Source organism: Leptinotarsa decemlineata, unplaced genomic scaffold, assembly GCF_025532065.1.
Source record: "Leptinotarsa decemlineata unplaced genomic scaffold, Ldec_3_MD MMD2_tig00026340_RagTag_RagTag, whole genome shotgun sequence".
Taxonomy (NCBI): domain Eukaryota; kingdom Metazoa; phylum Arthropoda; class Insecta; order Coleoptera; family Chrysomelidae; genus Leptinotarsa; species Leptinotarsa decemlineata.
In genome coordinates, this window is record NW_027412694.1 from 2831391 (window position 1) to 2839462 (window position 8072).

Here is an 8072-nt window from a genome sequence, read left to right on the forward strand (position 1 = left end):
CCACAAGAATTTCCTTGTCATAAATGAAACGAACGAATACGATACTATATTCGATTGAAAACATCCTTGTGAAACGAAACTGTAGTAACGTTAGTTATAAATGAAGTGGCATAAAAACATAGGAAGTTTCAATTCCTATTTTTCAGAATGATTTCCTACCACGTAGTAACTGCTACATACATTAATCTATTGAAATCATGCACTCTTATCACTAGATGAATATTGTTCACAACAGAAAAATATTTTTGTACAATTTCTGTTTCCTGTGAGCAACAAGTTTCTAATTTACAAGCAAGTAATTATATCAGCTATGTTGTACGCTTGTCCCGTATTCTGCAGCCTCGAGACCAATCCCCTGCGGAGACTCGAGAGGATGTAAAATGAGATGTTCACTATTCACACGAATTGTGGCAGATATATTTCATTGAATGATCTGTTAGATCTGGCAAATGTCGAGACAGTCACTGATCATATCAAGAGGTTGTCTCATAAATTCTTCAAGATTTTTCTACCAGAAAGCCCGCTAACGACTGACGTCGCGGCACTTAGGAGCTATCATAATCAGTCCCTTTAGACTCGGGCGGATATGTGATATATGATTCCAGCTCAGAGCTGGTTTACCTGTGATACGAAAATTACTGTAATCTGGTTTTTCTATGAACAGTATCCAACAGTATTCCAATAGTACAAACAGCAACATCATGACAATTCTCGCGTGAGACTCGGCAGGAAGGGACACGCCTTGTGCTGAAGACGAAATGAGGTTCTGTTGGGTAGAGAGCCACCCGTAAACACCGGGGGATACATCTTCCGTACCCTATAGTTGGGCCATGTGACGACGTTCTGATATGCGGACACCCTGGGGTTCAACATACAGGTCTTTTCCAGTCGTTCCCCCTACCACTCCTGCATCCTTCCTTTTTCTTTTTCCTTCACCCACTTCTAGGTTAAGTTAGGTTAGGCAAATTTGATCAGAACAAAAATAGACCTGTCAAAGTATGTTTTCCTTCATCGGAAGAAGCCTTAACAGTGTTGAGAAACAAAAAATTAATTGAAGTCAATAGTGTCAAAATTTTGGCAGATCAAACGAAGTCTCAGAGAGAATATTTCTCAAATTTAAAAAAACAATTAGGTAGATGAATTCAGGGATGGAAATAAGATGATAAATTACATTAACAATATTCTCACCATTGTTGATGTATCCAGTATTCAAAAAAACGACATAGTGTTATTAATACATTGTTGACATAATTTACATGGATGCTGAAAGTTTTCATGCTCATAAGGACCAGATTACTAGGGATATTTTTTGTTATCAGTCATCAGTTGTGATTCTCAGTGAAGACAGATGGGCGAGTGATATTCTTGACTGTGAAAGAGTTGTTACTGGATATTCCATTGAAAGATGTGATTCCTTGAGCCGAAATACCGGAGGAGTATTAATTTATGTGCGTGAAGATGCCAGTTATTCAGTGAAGAAAAAATGTATTTTGGATAAAAATTACTGGTGTCTTAGAGACAGGGCTTACAATGAATTCATTAAAAGTTCCGGCATTGGTAAGGAGGAGTCCTGGAATCGATATAAACTGAGACGGAATTAAGTTGTTGATATATTAAAAATCAAAAAGTCTCAATACTATGAAAACAAAATTGATGCGAAAAATGATAACTGAAGGGAAATGTGGAAAACAATGGAAATATTGATGAAAGGTAACAAACAACCATTAAATTTGAAATCTATCAATTTTAGTACTGATGGCGCTGTCGTTAAAGCGAGAAGGGAGCTACAAGCTGCTAATAACTTCAATTTATTTTTTGTTGAAAGCATTGAAGATATCTCCAATTCTATCGTGAGTGTAACACAATGGTCTCCTCATATCGAAATAATATAGAAACGAGATTTGTTGAATTCAAGAAGATTGATATAAGTAAGCTGAAGTCAATTATTTTTTCTCTCAAAAATAAAGTCAATTCTGAAGATGTAATGTCTGCTACTTTTTTGAAATCAACATTTTTCACACTTGGATTTCATCTCTTAAACCAACTGAGGAATGTACTAAATAATAAACTTTTATTAATAATATACGATTCCTTAGCGGAATCAATTATTAGATACTGCATTACAGCATGGGGAGGCTTGAGCAAAACTTATCTACATAACCTACAGGTCATGCAAAATACGTTATTAAAAATATTACTTAAGAAAAACAAGAGGTACTCCACGGAAGCAATTTATAGGGAGACAGGATTATTTGATGTAAGAAAACTATATACCTACCATTGCTTACTATGGATGATGAAATCTCAATTACCAGCTTTACCACACTTTCGCAATACTCTTGCTAAAGCCAAGCGAAACACAGTGGTACCATTATGTAAAAAAAATCATACTCAAAGATTTATGGATTACTACGGTCCCAAACTCTTTAATATGTTGCCTCCACATATAAAAAATATCACTAAGAACTATAAGTTGGAAAAAGAACTAAAGTGCTTTATAGAACAAAATCAGGAAAAAATAAAAGACCTATTTCTAAATACATATTGACCTAAACAACGTAGATTTTGTAACAAATCCTCTAGACCTGCACAGGGTTGCTACTAACTACACCTCGCCATTCTATGTAATACATGTTATAGAAGTTAAATTAGACGTTTGAATACTGTACTATATAAATATTATATATATATATATATATATATATATATATATATATATATATATATATATATATATATATATATATATCGTAATACCGCTGTGAGAATCACATCACAAGCTTGCTTAGGTGACTCACAGTGGTTTATTACCTCTTTCTTCTTTTTTCCCCTTTTTGTAAAATTTTGCAAAATTTTCTCTGTAAATTACCTGAATTACCTGATTGAATTACCTGAAATAAAAAAAATAAAATAAAAAAAATACAAACATCAATGTCATCCGGTAACTTTCGGAATATGTTGAAAAAAAGTACAGTTTTTCCCATCCCAAAAATAAATAATACAGTTGAAATGTCAGGCTTCAGAGCAATAAATACTTTGCCGATTATTAGAAAAGTTTTAGAAATTGTTGTTCATGAATAAATTACTAGGTACTTTACTGAAAATAACCTGTTCATAAAAAAATTATCCGGATTTAAAGAACACCACTCGTGTGAAACTGCAATTAACAGTCAACAATTAACAGTTTCAAAATGGAAGAATGAAATCAATAGCGATAAATTTATAGTAGCAGTGTTCCTTGATTTCAAGAGGGCATTTGAAACTATCGATAGGCAAATATTACTTCGTGAACTGAGATATTATGGAATCGATGGAATAGCCTTGAGTTGGTTCAAAAATTATCTCAATGGCAGGTCACAAATAACTAGAGTGGGGAAATGTTTCTCAAATGAAATTTCAAACAATATAGGCGTACCTCAAGGGAGTTCATCTCTTGTTCATAATTCACCTGAATGATGTAAACTATATACAAGCTTATGATTTTTTAAATTTATTTCCTATAGACATAATGTTGTAGAAACAGTGGAGCGCATGAATCGATTGCTGAGAAAAATTGAAATATATTTGAACGAAAATGAACTGAAAATTAATACCAATAGAACCAAATCAATGATAATTAGTAAGAAACATAAACTGAAATCAATTGACTATGAAAAGCTTCAACTCGAAGTGGAGGTAGACAAAATTGAATGGGTGTCAGAATTCAAGTATTTAGGCATCGTGTTAGATGAATCACTAACACTCAATGCACACTGTGACTACATTTGTAAGAAGATAACAAAAAAACTATTTTTTTCTCCAGGATTCCATTGGAAGTTTCCATGTTTTCATAAATAACAATATACAGAACCATTATATAGTCCCATTTTGATTATAGTTCCACTTTATCTTTCAGATAAAAACAATATACAGAAGTTACAGAAACTGAAAAATAGAGTTTTGAGAATCATCTTAAAAAGTAATGGATACACTCCCATTCAATGCATGCTGATTCTTCTTCATTTTTATGTTTCACATCATCGAATTGTTTTATTGCCTCGAGCTTTTGTGTGTTCTGTATACATTGTGTTACATCGTGTTACATTGTGATGAGTTAAATAGTTCATTACCTATCCACTCGAATAATAATTGTTTTTATGCCCTAGTATAATTGTAATATGGAACTAACTATTCTGAATACTTCTGATTTGTTCTGTATTATGGGACAATATTCTCAGGAACACATTTCTATTTTTAGATTTTCAGTTTCTTGTATACCAATATATATTATTTGAAAGTATTTTATTCTTAGAAGAATTTCTATACTATTTAATATTTTTCATGTAATGTTTTATTTTTGTGGATATTCTGTAGAGTTAGAATCTTAAGATTGTAAGAGAAATAGGCGATTGAAGATTTTCATTTTTATTTTTTTCCCTGTGAAATGTAATTATAATCACTTGCTATATGAATCATTTGAAGAAATATCAATGTGCGACTTTCTTTAATGAGAATTTCACGAATTTGTAACTATTGGAATGGAATATGCTGTTGTGTACCCATATTCATCGTATAAATAATAGGGAACTGAATTAAGACAAGAAAAGTACTTTAAATAAATTCGACCTACTTCCAAGTCCTGACACCACATGAATAAAAGTAGGTATTAATCCAGAAAGAACTTCTCGAGGGTTATTTGTTTGCCTCACGAAAATCCAGTAAATTTGGACTATTCTATTCCATTTGCAAAGAGAGAACTGCACTTCAGTTGATAAAGGACACTTTGAACCCATTCAGCTAATTAAAATATTATTCCCGGAAATTGAGTTTGTTAAATTCGGCCAACCCAATTTTATGAGTCGAGTTTCAATTCGATTAAGTTTAACCAACTCTTTCTAACGAAATGCTGGCGAAGGGACGCAGAATAATTTCCTCTTTTATAGCATTAGGGGATTTTCAAAATACTTTTTTTGACATATGTACTATATAACCTTACCATTTCTACTTTCTAGTCTTTATTAGGAATTTATTTGCAGTATACAAATGAAGTATGATTTGATAGGAATAATGATAGCAAACGTATTTTGAACATAGATGTCTGTAGTCACTGTGGTATATGAGGGGTTTGTCACTGTAGTGAAATCAACGAATTCAAAGATTAAATATTGTATAGCTCTATGAATGACAACACAATCGGGTGAATAAATCAAAATACTTCCTTTTAAAGTGCAATCAGAGCAATAATTTGGTTAAGTGAACAGTAATTTAGAACAAACGGTATGAACTATTTTGGGAACTCATAGCAGACCTACTGAAAAACAATTGTAAAGATACGAGAGTGATTCATGGGCCCATTGGAAGTGGGAGTTGTTGAAAGTTTCATAGAAGGTTTATCAAGAAGGAAATAAAAGGCACTACACATTTTGGACACACAATGAAGCTCAAATAGAGACAATATTCATAAAAGGTAGAGCTAGTTCTAGTTAACTATTGGAAAAGGAAGTTGCAGAAAAACAAATCAACTATTCAGTTACTGTAATTGTTGCCTCTCACTGGATGTCTTCCTCCTGAGGAAGAATATATGAACTCATTTGCATTTCTTTGTGTTTCACAATAAATTTCTATTCAGAGTCTATGTATGAGCTAAGGACTATAAGCAGAATACATACATGAAAACATGCAATCAAGTGTTAGTCATACAAAATATTCTCAGTAGTGATAGTTCCACAACTGTCATGAAACTCTTTTGTGTAGAAAGGATGAGATTTATTGACAATTATATGTTTTCAAATGGCTGTCACTGTTCTTGCATCATTCAATAATAGCATGATCATCCAATTCATAACTACGGAAAGGAAGAAGTGGATTTCAAAATATTCAAAAAATATTTGTACCTATAGACTGATGGTATTGTCATAATGCGTGATTCATGGAACAGGCAAAAGTTATTGATGATCAGATGATTACTGACATTAAAGTACTTTAATATTTGTTGAAATGGAATAATATTCACCTAATATCAATTCAATTCACAGATGATTTTCATCACTGATGTTTCTGATCACACTGTAGGACTGAATCTGAAAAAAAAAATAGCGTATCATATATAATGCAAATTTTTCTACTTTCGGGAAATAGTGTGAATATTAGAAATGGAAAAGGAATAGAATGTGGATATTTTGAATAATATATTTGTTATGTTGATATCTTGCATCTCGACAATATTAAATGATGAATTCCCATCACTCTAATCGTGAACCACAATGAATATTTCGAATATGTGGAAAAGGGTGGAATGTGTTTCAATTTTTTGAATTCATTCTGATCTAATTGAAAGTACGGCTGGACAATTTTCTTAGAAATTTTGATAACTTCAGAATGTTCTGTATACAAGTGGTTTCCATTTTCTTTTTACTACGCTTCATGACTGGGAGAAATCATTGCAGATACGTACATGATATTTTCACATGGCAGTTCACTCTTTGGATTCGATTGAGTTCACAATGCTCAGTCATTGGTTTCTTCGTGATTGTGTGAGACAAAAACAAATTTTGGAATTTCTTTCTGAATCATTGAATACACTTCGTATCTCAGATGAAATAAATGAAAATCAATGGATTCTTCTCCAAGTTCCGGATTTTTTGGATCCTTTATATTATTTCAATTTACGGAATAATTGAAAGGTTGGTCCGCTGGGAAATCCGCAAAATGAGCTTGAAACAGCTGTGGCAGTTTATACGTTTATTCATAAAAAATTATAAGAAATTGCTTCAGAATATGTTCCATATCCATAGTTGAACCAGAGTTCCAACATAAGCAAAGATTTTGTGATTCCACAACCTGCCACAGGTTTTATCAGAGGTGTTGGACTGGACCACGAATTCATTGTTGAACTCAACTGTCTTCTAAGGCCAAGCAAGCACTAGTATTAGTTAACGAAGTAATCTGAAAGATCGAAACGGAACACAAGCGACAAAAATCGATGATAAACGAGACTACTTGGGAAACCAAACTACCTCATCAATCCTCGAATGAGAATGATCTACTGTCTCTCTCTCTACAGCTTTCAATAATAGGCAGCTAATTGGAACTATGAAATATCTTTTCTGTATTTTGAACATATTTCAATATGAACTTTTCTTGATGACTTAATTAGCATCAATGTTGTTCAAGACAATATTTTGTGAATTATATAAAATCGTATCAATTTGTTTCAAATGATTTAGAACGTGTGTCACCCTAACTCTATAACGATATGAACTTGTTTTTTTTTTCGGACAATCGACATGATAAAAGTCGCCTGTAATTTTTCCTTCTTCACCTTGAACATTTACTAATATTACTAGAGTTTTTTCCCAACACCAATCCGTTATTTCAACACTTCGAGGAAGATAAAACTAATCATATTTACAAAGCTATTCTTTATACCATAGATACTTGTTCTAGGTACCTGCGTCTTGAGTGTCTGGAATTAATTTCACAATATTGCCTTATCTACTAGTCTTAAATCAATTTCACAATGTGCCCTCATGTAATAGGCAGGTGAATCTAGTAAATAAAATATTATTTCAACAAGCTATATAGCTATTTGGTATTTGTCCACCATAGTTATTCATAATATTATTATGTTTATTTATTTATACACTCTCATAGGCTCCTAGATACCTGTTGTTAATTTGTCTGAGTCATCTTAATGAACTGAAATCTATAGAATGGTTTCGCTGCAAAATATGATGGGCGACTGCTGATGTTTCAAGTCTTCCATTTTTAAGTGTGCTGAGTGTTCCTTATATCTTATATTGATAGATTTTTATGTCTGTCCATAATATTTTGCATCGCAGTCTTAAAATTCAATTTCCTTAATTCCAGACTTTTCCGAATTCTCGACTTTGTCTTTTGGTCTTCCTGAAAGGCTCTGTAGTGTATGACTTATTTTGAAAACCACCTTCGTACCTAGTTCCTTGAAAATTTTCCAAAGTTCTTCGTGTATTAGTGGTATGAAACTGAGATATATTTATCTTGGTTTTTGTCCTTACTGAAAGTCCAGATTTCGTTCATTCTCAACCTAAACTTTGTTACGTAATAAATTTAAC

At 32.5% G+C, this 8072-nt stretch overlaps 1 protein-coding gene across 1 annotated transcript in view; it reads right to left on the reverse strand.

Annotated features, from left to right (window-relative positions):
• Positions 1-6188, reverse strand: part of LOC111508611 (TWiK family of potassium channels protein 7) — a 508045-nt gene extending 501857 nt beyond the window's left edge. Inside the window, exon 1 of the mRNA XM_074183694.1 lies at positions 5993-6188. The gene's annotated coding sequence lies outside the window, so the exon portion shown is untranslated. The remainder of the gene's footprint in view (positions 1-5992) is intronic.
• Between the last annotated feature and the right edge of the window lie 1884 nt (positions 6189-8072).